The following is a 12,092-nucleotide window of genomic DNA, read 5'->3' as shown; positions in this document are numbered from 1 at the left end:
CAACCTTCCTTTCCCAATTCCTTGTCACCTGAGTTGGACTGTGACCAATCACCGGGCGGGAGCATGTGAAGAGAGCTACCTTTTCAATTAAGACCACGCTCAAGATTAAAAAGAAAGAGCTTTGCGTCAGTTTTAAGGAGTTGGACTGCAACCAGTCACCGAGTGGGGGATTCATTAGAAAGGGGAAATAAAAATAATGCAAGTGCAAGCAGAAGCACCATTGTTGTAAGTGGGTCAGTGTTTCGAGAGGCTTTGGCTCATCAGGCTTGGGCGAGGTAAAGTTGCTCTTTTTGTTTTGAATTCTTCATTCCTCATCTGCTAGAACATAGAAGTGTGGAGAGAATGGCTCCAGGGGCAATGTTTGAGATGTGGGAATTCTGGGACACCAAGCTGCAGCTTCTGAGAAAACGTATTAAGGAACTGGAGTTGCAGCTTAATAACCTTCGACATGCAGGAGAAAGAGGAGGTGATAGATAGGAGCTACAGGGATGCAGGTTGCAGGAAACAGGTAAATGGGTGAATGGAAGAAGGAGGGGAAATGTACAGCCAGTGCAGAGTACACCTCTGGCCATTCCTTTCAATAATAAGTATATAACTTCAGATACTATTGAGAGGGACATCCTTGGGGGTGGGGGGGGGGGGGGGGAGCCACAGTGACCAGGTCTCTGGCACTGACTGTGGTGCTGTAGCTCTGCAGAGAAGAGAGGTGAAGAGGACTGCAGTGATGATAGGAGATTCCACAGTCAGAGGAAAAGAGACAAGGTTCAGTGGATGCAGTACAAACACCTAGATGGTATGTTGCTTTCCAGGTGCCAGGGTCAGGAGTGTCTCAGATCGAGTCCATGGCATTCTATGGGGAAAGGGTGAGCAGCCAGAACTCTTGGTAAATATTGGCACCAATGTCATACGTAGAAAAGGTGAGGAGGTCCTGAAGAGAGACTTTAGACAGCTAGAAAGAAAGCTGGTAAACAGAACCTCCAGGGTAGTAACCTTTGGACTGCTGCCTGTACCAAAAGCCAGAGGGGGTAAGAATAAGATGATTTAGCAGGTGAATGTGTGGCTGAGGAACTGGTGCATGGGGCAGGGCTACAGATTTATGGATCATTGGGAATTCTACTTGGAAGGGTACAACCTGTACAGAAGGGACAGATTACATCTGAACCTGAGGGCAACCAACATCCTTGCAGGCAAGTTTGCTAGAGTTGGTCAGGAGGGTTTAAACTAATTTGGCAGGGAGATCAGAAACAGTGATAGGGCTGAGGATGGGGCAGTTGGTTTGCAGACAGAGGCAGTGAGGCTGCTAGAAAGGAGAGGCTGATGATAGGGCAAAATTGCAGTCAATGGGATAAGCTGCAATGTAAAATTGGACAAAATCGAAAAGTGTGAATACAAAACTGAAGGTGTTACATTTGAATGCATGCAGTATACAGAATAAGGCAGATGAACTTGTAGCACAGTTACAGATTGACATGATGACGTTGTGGGCATCACTGAATCATGGCTGGAGGAAGATCATAGCTGGGACCATTGTAACGAAAGACAGGCAGGTAGAAAGAGGGGGTGGCATGGCTCGGTTGGTAAAAAGTGAAATCAAATCATTAGAAAAAGGGGTCAGAAGGTGTTGAATCATTCTGGGTAGAGTTGGGGAACTGCAAGGGTTAAAAAAAAAACCCTGATGGGAGTTGTATTCAGACCCCCAAAGAGTAGGAAGGATGTGGTCCACAAATTACAATGGAAAATAGAAGATGCATGCCAAAACATTTTTGAGGATGTAACGATGAAAATGGACAATGGAAGAACAGGAAGGCAGATTACTATCTGAATGGTGTCAAGTTAGGAAAAGGGGAAGTACAACAAGATCTAGGTGTTCTTGGTCATCAGTCACTGAAAGTAAGCATGCAGGTACAGCAGGCAGTGAAGAAAGCTAATGGCATGTTGGCCTTCATAACAAGGGGAGTTGAGTATAGGAGCAAAGAGGTCCTTCTGCAGATGTACAGTGACCTGGTGAGACCACACCTGGAGTATTGTGTGCAGTTTTGGTCTCCAAATTTGAGGAAGGACATTCTTGCTATTGAGGGAGTGCAGTGTAGGTTCACGAGTTTAATTCCTGGGATGGTGGGACTGTCATATGTTGAAAGATTGGAGCGACTGGGCTTGTATACACTGGAATTTAGAAGGATGAGAGGGGATCTGATTGAAACATATAAGATTATTAAGGGATTGGACATGTTAGAGGCAGGAAACATGTTCACGACATTGGGGGAGTCCAGAACCAGAGGCCACAGTTTAAGAATAAGGGGTAGCCATTTAGAATGGAGTTGAGGAAAAACTTTTTCACCCAGAGAGCTGTGGATCTGTGGAATGCTCTGCCTCAGAAGGCAGTGGAGGCCGATTCTCTGGATGCTTTCAAGAAAGAGTTAGATAGAGCTCTTAAAGATAGCGGAGTCAAGGGATATGGGGAGAAGGCAGGAACGGGGTACTGATTGTGGATGATCAGCCATGATCGCAGTGAATGGTGGTGCTGGCTTGAAGGGCCGAATGGCCTACTCCTGCACCTATTGTCTATGTCTATTATAAAAGAACAATGTTACCATAGTCATGGGGAATTTTAATATGCAGGCAGATTGGGAAAATCAGGTTGGTGCTTGAACCCAAGAGGGGGAGTTTCTACATTGTCTATGAGATGGCTTTTTAAAGCAGCTGATGGTTGAGTCCTCTAGGGGATCAGCTATTCTGGATTGGGTTTTGTGCAATGAACCAAAGGTGATTAGGGAGCTTAAGGTAAAGGAACCCTTAGGTGCATGATCACAATATGATAGAACTCACAGTGAAACTGGAGAAGAAGCTTAAGAGGTAGTAATAGGGGACACGGAGATGGCTGATGAACTAAATGAGTATTTTGCATCAGTCTTCACTGTGGAGAGACTAGCAGTATGCCAGATTGAGAGTGTCAAGGTTAGATGTGTGTGAAGTTGCTATTAATAGGGAGAAGGTTTTTGGAAACTGGAAGGTCTGAAGGTAGTTAAGTCACCTGGACCAGGCAGTATACACCCCAGCGTTCTGAAAGACGTGGCTAAAAAGATTGTTGAAATGATCTTCCAAGAATTAATTGATTCTGGCATGATTCCAGAGGAATGGAAAATTGTAAATGTCATTCCACACTTCAAGAAGGGAGAGAGGCAGAAGAAAGGAAATTATAGGCCAGTTAGTCTGACCTCAGTGGTTGGGAAAATGTTGGAGTCGATTGTTAAGGATGTGGTTTCAGTATACTTAGAGGTACATGATTAAAATAGGCTGTAGTTGGCATGGTTTCCTCAAGGGAAAATCTTGCCTGACAAATCTGTTGGAAAACTTTGAAGAAATAAGAAGCAGGATAGACAAAGGAGGATCAGTGGATGATGTGTACTTGCATTTTCAGGAAGCCTTTGACAAGGAGCCGTACATGAGTTAAGAGCCCAAGGTATTACAGGAAGGTAATAGCATGGCAAAGCGTGGAAATAAAGGGAGCCTTTCTTGTTGGCTACCAGGACGAGTGGCATTCCATAGGAGTTTGTGTTGGGACTGCTAAATGTCAACTACTTGGATGAGAAAATTGTGGTCAAGTTTACAGATGAAACAAAGATAGGTAGAGGGGCAGGTAGTTTTGAGGAAGTAGAGAGTCTTCAGAAGGACTTAGATTAGGAGAATAGGCAAAGAAGTAGCAGATGGAATACACTTTGGTAGAAGAAATAAAAGGGTAGATTATTTTCTAAATGGAGTGAATATTAAAAAACTGAGGGGCAAAGGGACTTGGGAGACCTTGTGTAGGATTTCCTAAATGTTAATTTTCAGGTTGAGTCTGTGGTGAGGAAGGCAAATGCAATGTTAGCATTCATTTCAAGAGGACTAGAATATAAAAGCAAAGATGTAATGTTGAGACTTTATAAAGCACTGGTGAGGCCTCACTTAGAAAATTTTGAGTGGTTTTGGCCCCCTTATCTAAGAAAGGAGGTTCACAAAAATGATTCTGAGATTGAAAGGCTTATCATATGAAAAGCGTTTGATGGCTCTGGGCCTGTATTCACTGGCATTCAGAAGAATGATGGGTGACTTCATTGAAAGCTATCAAACAGTGAAAGGCCTCGATAGAGTGGATGTGGAAAGGATGCTTCCTATGTTGGGGGAGTCTAAGACCAGAGTGCACAGCTTCAGAATAGAGGAGTGACCTTTTAGAATGGAGAGCAGGAGGAATTTCTTTAGCCAGAGGGAGGTGAATCTGTGGAACTTTTTTGCCACAGGCAGCTGTGGAGGCCGAGGCATTGGGTATATTTAAGGGAGACTGCTCCAGATTAAGGCTTAGGTTGTTGTTCTTAGACCAGACCACCAGCTGCTCCGTTTCTGACTCATCTTTGTTGTTGATGTGGCCAGCCACTATTGTCATCCACAAACTTGACGACATGGTTTGAGCTGAATCCTGCAACACAGCCAAATGACAGCACTGTGAACAGCAGTGGGCTCAGCAGGCAGCCCTGGGGAGTACATTAACTTTCAGCCATGTGCACTGACCCTACACTAATCATGTTCTGTCCTCGTCCACATTTGCACCAGCTCTCCTCAGACTCTACCGGTCCCCTACACACACGGGGTAAGTTACAATGACCAATTATCATGTTAGCACACCCACCCCCATGCCTGTGGAATGTGGCAGGAAACCACAGCACTTGGAGGAAAGCCACACAGACAGAACCAGATGGAGCTGGGTCACTGGAGCTGCAGGACTGCAGTGCCATTCTGCCGCTTCATTGCAAAAGAGGAAGTGTTTCCATTTGCTTGTCTCACTTCTGCAAAATCTTTCTGTTCTTTGTGTAGTTGGCTTGTATCAGTGGAGAAGGACCTCAATACAGGGTTTGTCCACTACTGGACAGTGAGGGAGCGGGATGAGTGAGGAAACCCCTCAATTATTGTAGTAGTGTACCATCCTAGGGGGCTACAGGTGTAGCAACAGTCCTATGGTTTTAAGGAATATAAAAGAACACAATACATTGACTATGAACGTAAGAATGAAAAGGCATTGTATGGTTTACTCTTGTAATTTTTAAAAATTACAAATTTAAGACTAATTCTCCAAGCAGAATTTTAGTACTTTGTCCTTATCAGAATTGTCCTTACCAGGACCAAAAGGCTCCGGGACAGCTTCTTCCACCAGGTCATCAGACTGATTAATTCACGCTGACACAATTGTATTTCTTTCTATATTGATCGTCCTGTTGTACGTACTATTTATTGCAAATTACCATGAATTGCACATTGCACATTCAGACGGAGATGTAACATAAGATTTTTACTCATTTATGTGAAAGATGTAAGAAATAAAGTCAATTCAAATCAATTCAATTGTGATATCAAACTTGTGGCAAAGTATTCACTTAACAACTCTGTTGCTCACCTCTGATCCATTCATTTCTCATAACACCAAACTTTTCTGGTCACTCTTGGCCAAGAAGTTTATGTGTACAGAATGTGAATGACTGTCTCAGTTGTGGACTAGCCTTTGCAACTTCCAGTTGTACCCAAGGCCTTAGGTGTTATTCAGTGCTGGCTGCAGCCCTCAATAACATCCATAACCAAGAGTGGGCCAACAGCTGTGGGATGAAACCCTGTTGGTTCACAATGGTTGAAATCATGTTCCACTCAAGAAAAACAAACTGATATTCAGAAGCAGAGTAATGGAAGGAAAGCAGCACCACATGCCTGGATTTCTGAGCATCTTGTTTATAATGGATTATTAATTTCTTTTGTTAGCTCTGCCTACTTATATAGTAAATATTTACACACTGAGTGGTTAAGGTCTGGAATCCACTGCCAAGTATTATAATATAGGCAGATTCAATTCTATTTAACAGACCACAGCAAATTCCTAATACACGTAAGTGTTAATGGCAAATAAAGTAAATTCTTGATCCTTGATAATTGTGGTTTTTTTAAAAGAGGGGAAAAGGGGAGTTGCATTCACTAAACTGTTCTTATGGAGAGCTAGAATGGATTTCACAGACCAAATTGTGTCCGTCTGTGCTGCAGGCATTCCGTGATACAATGATTGTTCTCTACCAGTCTGATCAACATTTGCTTTAGGTTTATCTTGATACTGTTGCATCTCCTTTGTTGATTTAACTGTAAAAGTGGTAATCATGCCTTTTCAAATACTTGGAACACTTCCACAATTTTTTCTTTTAAGCAGTGCAGTGAATTTTGTACCTGCATAAAACAGACCAAATCAAACCATCAAATCAACATATAATACCAGCATGCTACAGATTTGCTCAGACAGGCACTCAAACAACTTATTTTGTAATTAAAACTAAAACCATACTAATAACTTTGATAAGTCATTGGGATATACATACGTCACTGAGGCCATGTCATTGTGTATATTTAAAGCACAGCTTGTTATGTTCTTGATTAGTAAAGGCATTAAAGATCACAGGGAGGAGGCAGGAGAATTGGGTTGTGATGGATAATAAATCAACCATAATGGAATTACGGAGTGACTTGATGGGCTGAATGGCCTAATTCTGCTCCTAAGTCTTTAAGGTTTCGCTGGCAGGAAATCCTGTTTGTAAGTAATCCCTTAGGATTGAGGGTGACTTACTTCCAACAGTTTTATGGTTTCTGAAATGGCTGATGAGACTAACAAGAGACCCACAGACCTGGCCACACATAGGGCAGGAGTGAGTGAGGGCATGGGTAACTTGGAAGATGGAGAAATCCTTTCATTGGTTACATTAGGCTTCTTCATAGTCCCTGTAAATGGACTTGGACTTCCCAAGACCATACTTTCATGAGCTTCCACTTCACAAAAGAGAGTGGGGATTTTTGCACTTTTTCAAGGAGGCTTTGATTGCATCCTTGCATAGTTTCCCCTGAACTTTTGGTAATTTTGTGCTACAATAGAGATTGGAATAGGGTGCATGTTTTCAGAGGCTGGTGCCGGGCATAATAATTAGATGGCCTTCCTTTTGGAGATGAGTAAGTGTAATTAGGGCTACAATGCTAGGGACATTGATGTGTGAGAGAATGCTGACGTTGTTTCAATGATCTTTTCTGAGATTCTGGTAGATTCCTCCGAGATAGTACTGGTGGTATCCCATCAGCAGCTTGCGGTGCTTGCTGCTGGTGGTCCAAGTCTTAGAAGCAGTCTGGAAGGCAGTGAGAATCACTACCTGGAAGACCATGGGATTTGTTCTGCACTTGAGATCTTGGATGATCAAACACCCTTTCCCTCAGCCAGCCAAAAAGTATGTTGGAACACTGGTGACGAAGTATTTCATCTGTGATGTCCACCTTTATTGAGAGACAGCCCCTGAGAAATAGAAGCAGGCCACAGTTTGTAGAGTCTCATTGCAGACGCTTCAACAGAGGGCCCTGCTATATAAAGGGGTTCTGGCTGCCGGATAGTGTGCTGCTGTTAAGTGTTAAAACCAATCTCTCAAGCGTTTTAGTGAAGGAGTTCACAATGACGTGCAGTTCCAGCCTCCAAATGCAAGTGCTCTCAACATGCTGAAGTAGAGGTGACCTTGGTTTTGAAGTGGAAGCGATGTTGTTTAAACAGCTTCCCGCTTGTCCTTTAGATTAGTTGCCCTCCAGCAGGAACTAGCCAGGGATGTGCGCAACACTGAGGTAGGCAAGACTGAGAAAGCTACTGAGGCAATGATGCAGCCTTACTTGACAACAATGTCCTCTGAGAAAGGGTCCATCGTGGATCTGTTGTTTAAAATCACAGCTGGCTTGATGAGAATGAATACGAGATCCAGGAGCTAATTAGGGCAAACACATGACATTCTTGGATTGAATGCTTCAAGGGAAAAGAAATAGCTCCAAAGGAAAGTGGAGGCAGTGGTCCAACAGGAAATCAGCGACCAATGAACAGATGGTGAGTGTGTGAAGCACAAGAGGTCCAGAAATTCACTGATAACCATCATTTGTTGGATTCTTTAGTGCTGTCAAGGCTATTCATGGCCCAAACACCCATAGACCTATTCAAATGAGAGACGGGAACAGAGGTGAATTTATCAGGAAGAGAAAGACAGTCAGCACTCAATAAGAGGAGTATTTTGAAGAAAAAACTATTCAATCCTGACTCTGTCCTTGATAAGTGTCCTAGGTTACATTCCACAGAAAACTGGTTCAACCTGGCCATCAATAAGAAGTTAACCAGGCCTTATAAACAGGAGCTATTCCTACTAAAATTCTAAACTTGGCAGAGAGGAATTTAAGACACACCGTCACAAATCATCTGCATTGTCTCTGAAGATGAGAATATATGAAGGGATGCAAAAATATGGGTGACAGAGATAGGGTAGCTGATAAGAAACCTATTCTCATGGCAGAGGTAACTGAGTCCAGTGAGGTTTAAGGTGTGGAGTGGAGGTTTAGAGGGAATCTGAGGAAGAATATTTTTCATCCAAAGGGTAATCAAGATCTGGAATGCACTATCAGAAAAATGGTGGTGGGTTTAGTCTCACACCATTTAAGAAGCATCTGAATAAGCACTTGAATTGCCCGTGAAAGTACTAAGTGCTGTAAATGGAATTAGTTTGGAGAGGTTGACAATAAACTGGACTGGTCAAAGAACACTGAGGCTGTCTACAAGAAGGGTCAGAGCCATCTCTATTTCCTGAGGAGACTGAGGTCCTTTAACATCTGCCGGACGATGCTGAGGATGTTCTACAAGGCTGTGGTGGCCAGTGCTATCATGTTTGCTGTTGTGTGCTGGGGCAGCAGGCTGAGGGTAGCAGACACCAAAAGAATCAACAAACTCATTCGTAAGGCCAGTGATGTTGTGGGGGTGGAACTGGACTTTCTGACAGTGGTGTCTGAAAAGAGGATGCTGTCCAAGTTGCATGCCATCTTGGACAATGACTCCCATCTACTCCATAATGTACTGGTTAGGCACAGGAGTACATTCAGCCAGAGACTCATTTCACCAAGATGTAACACTGAGCGTCACAGGAGGTCATTCCTACCTGTGGCCATCAAACTTTACAACTCCTCCCACGGAGTGTCAGACACCCTGAGCCAATAGGCTGGTCCTGGACTTATTTCCACTTGGAATGATTAACTTATTATTATTTAATTATTTATGGTTTTATATTGCTATATTTCTTCACTATTCTTGGTTGGTGCAGCTGTAATGAAACCCAATTTCCCTCAGGATCAATAAAGTATGTCTGTCTGTCTGTTGTTGATGGTTGCCATAGACATAATAGAACGCCTTGCTTTTGTACTCTGGGACCTCAGAAGAGCCATAATTGTCATAATCTTAAAGCGACGTGACTAGTCCAACAATGATAACTATTGAAGGGTCACCCTGCTGAGTGCCACAGGAAAAGTCTTCCTCAACCACCCCTTCCCTGTGCTGAAGATTTGATTATTGCATCCTGTTCTCCCATGGGGAAACAGTGTTCAAAGGAAATGCTAATTTGACACAGGGCAACAACTTTGCCATCCTACTTTTTCCCAGTCCATACTGCTGTTGAGTGCAACTCCCATTAATGTACAAGGTTACAAATTCAATCCATGAGTCAGTTTATTGATCCATACTATAACTTCAAAGTCCTACGTACTCATCTCTAATGAAGCAACAAACAAATATTTGTTCATCTTTCTCAATTCTTAAACTGTAGGGTCCTCCTGTTAGTACGGCAGGGCAGTGCTCTGGTGCACACCACGATGGGTGTTGCTATTGCCAAGCCAGCTCAAGTCAGTGATAAATGGGATTTGCTTGTGTCGAGCAATCAGAAAGAGGATTCTTGACTGCTCAGTGCCCTGAAACTGATGGAGCAAGGAGACCAGAACTTCAACCTAGCTGCCCAGATTATCCAGTTAACTGTACCTTGTTCAAATTAAAAAGAGTTAGATTTCATTATCTTTATAATCAAATCACATAACATAGTACAATAATTTTACATAGTGTCTGAATGTACTATAAATAACAGTGTGGGCCAATTTGTTTCTAACTAATCTCTTGAATTGGATTACTAATGGCATTCCAGAGTTGGCACATCCAGCAGATGAAGGCTTGTATTGCTGACCTTGTTATACCTCATGAAGTCAGCTCATTTAAAACCTCATTAACGCCCCGTGTATGATGGGAGCCCTGAACAGGTGGGGAGATGGATTTGTTCCAGATGCTTTGAAGAGCAAATATGCAGAACAATCTGAGGGAACAGCAGATAAGTACTGACAGTAGCTTAACACTGAATGTCGGAGGACATCTTTTCAAAGCAGCTCTGTGACTTCATAAGAATGTGTCCAATGTAACAACACAGACACTGAAAAAAGAAAACATTGTCCACTGCAAGTAGATTAAAGAAAACCTTTGCTGAATATAATGTTATATAAGACAAAGAACAAGGATAAAAAGAGATTTGTATTCCTCAGAGGAAAGCTCTTATTCCCTTCCCATTAAGAAATGTTTCACATAATATTGGCACTGATGTTAATGGACACTGCTGCCCATGTTGAATACAGAGTATATTTGTTTGTTTATTTAAAGATACAGCACAGCAACAGGCCCTCAGGCCCAATGAGCCCATTGACCAACTCATACATCTTGAAATGAGATAGGAAACTGGAGTATCTGGGGGAGACCATGCGGTCGCAGGGAGAATGTACAGACAGCATCAGAACTGAACCCAGCTCTCTGGCACAGTCATGGTGTTATGCTAACAATCATGCCACCATGCCTCAATGGAAATACAGAACAAATCTCAACATCCCCAGTATCAAGGCCTAGTCACTCTCCATCAGTGACATCAGGAAAAGCACGACATTCATATGCCCGTATTAGACTTGCAGAACAGACGATGTCAATGGAAGAGATCATCAAGCAGATAAGGAAAATATACGAGGATGGGTACAAAGCTACCTTGAAGAAGTGCAACAGCCTAATTGGCTCCTGGGAACGTCTGGGCTATGACCACATTCAGCATGATGTTGTAAACTTCTAGTCTATGTATTTGCCTAAACAGCGGAAAGAGAACACCACCTCTTAAATGCCCATCTGCCAACCACTATCTGCCCATTCTGTGGAAGATCCATGGTTTCCACTACGCCTCACTAGCTGCATCAGAACCCACAAGGCTGGAGTAGAATTAAAAATCATGCCCAAGGGATAGCCTTAAAAGGTATGCAATGTGCATAATAAGTGCATATTTATGTCTCCTTCTGTAACCGCGTCTTGATTGAAACCCTATTGATTGCCTTCTGAAAAATTAATATTTACCACATTCACTGTTTTCCCCTTTATTTAACTTGCTTGAGGGAAATCTCTAAACTCTGCTATAGCACAGATTCATTTGTGCAGAAGGAAGGAATTCCGGGGGATAAAAACAATGAAGTCCTGAAATATATTGATATCATAGGTGTCGATGATCTAAACGTGTATAAAGGGGGATAAATCCCTGGGCCCTGAGCCAGTAGGTCGTAGCATACTGTGGGAAGTTAAGAAAGAAATTGCTGGAACCCTGGCAGAGATTTTTGTATTTTCCTATGCTACAGGTGAGATATTAGAAGACAAGAGGGTAAATAATGTTGTGCCTTACTTTAAGAAGGGCTGCAAGGACAAGCCAAGGAACTACAGACCCGTGAGCTTAACAACAATGGTGGAAAAATTACTAGAGGAGATTCAGAGAGACAGAATCCAATTGCATTTGGAAAGGCAAGGACTGATTAGGCATAGTCAGCATGGTTTTGCGCATAGGAAATTGTGTCTCACAAACTTTAAGTTTTTCAAGATGTTACCAAGAGGACTGACGAGGGCAGGGCGGTAGATATTGTCTACATGGATATTAAGAAAGTTTTTGACTAGTTTCCATACAGAAGGCTCGTCTGGAAAGTTAGATCACATGGGATCCAGGGTGAGCAAGCCAATTGGCTTAGTAGAAGGAGACAGATGGTGGTAGTGAAGGGTTGTTTTCCAGATTGGAACTTGAAACCAGCAGTGTACCACAAGGATCAGCAGTAGTTCTCCTGCTGTGATGCATTTTGAGAAGCTGAAGCCTGACAGGACATGCACAGTAAATGACAGGTTCTTGGCAACTGTTGTACAACTG

General features: G+C 42.8%; 1 protein-coding gene across 4 annotated transcripts in view; it reads right to left on the bottom strand.

The window, feature by feature from the left end:
• Window positions 1–5,217: 5,217 nt before the first annotated feature.
• Window positions 5,218–12,092, bottom strand: part of LOC140732323 (integrin beta-1-like) — an 89,073-nt gene continuing 82,198 nt past the window's right edge. For all 4 annotated transcript variants that reach the window (XM_073054798.1, XM_073054797.1, XM_073054796.1 and 1 more), the window contains one exon: window positions 5,218–6,234. The gene's annotated coding sequence lies outside the window, so the exon portion shown is untranslated. The remainder of the gene's footprint in view (window positions 6,235–12,092) is intronic.

The sequence above is a fragment of the Hemitrygon akajei genome, chromosome 8 (assembly GCF_048418815.1).
Source record: "Hemitrygon akajei chromosome 8, sHemAka1.3, whole genome shotgun sequence".
Lineage (NCBI taxonomy): Eukaryota > Metazoa > Chordata > Chondrichthyes > Myliobatiformes > Dasyatidae > Hemitrygon > Hemitrygon akajei.
Note: the sequence above shows the minus strand (reverse complement) of the source record. Positions and strands in the feature narration are given on the sequence as shown.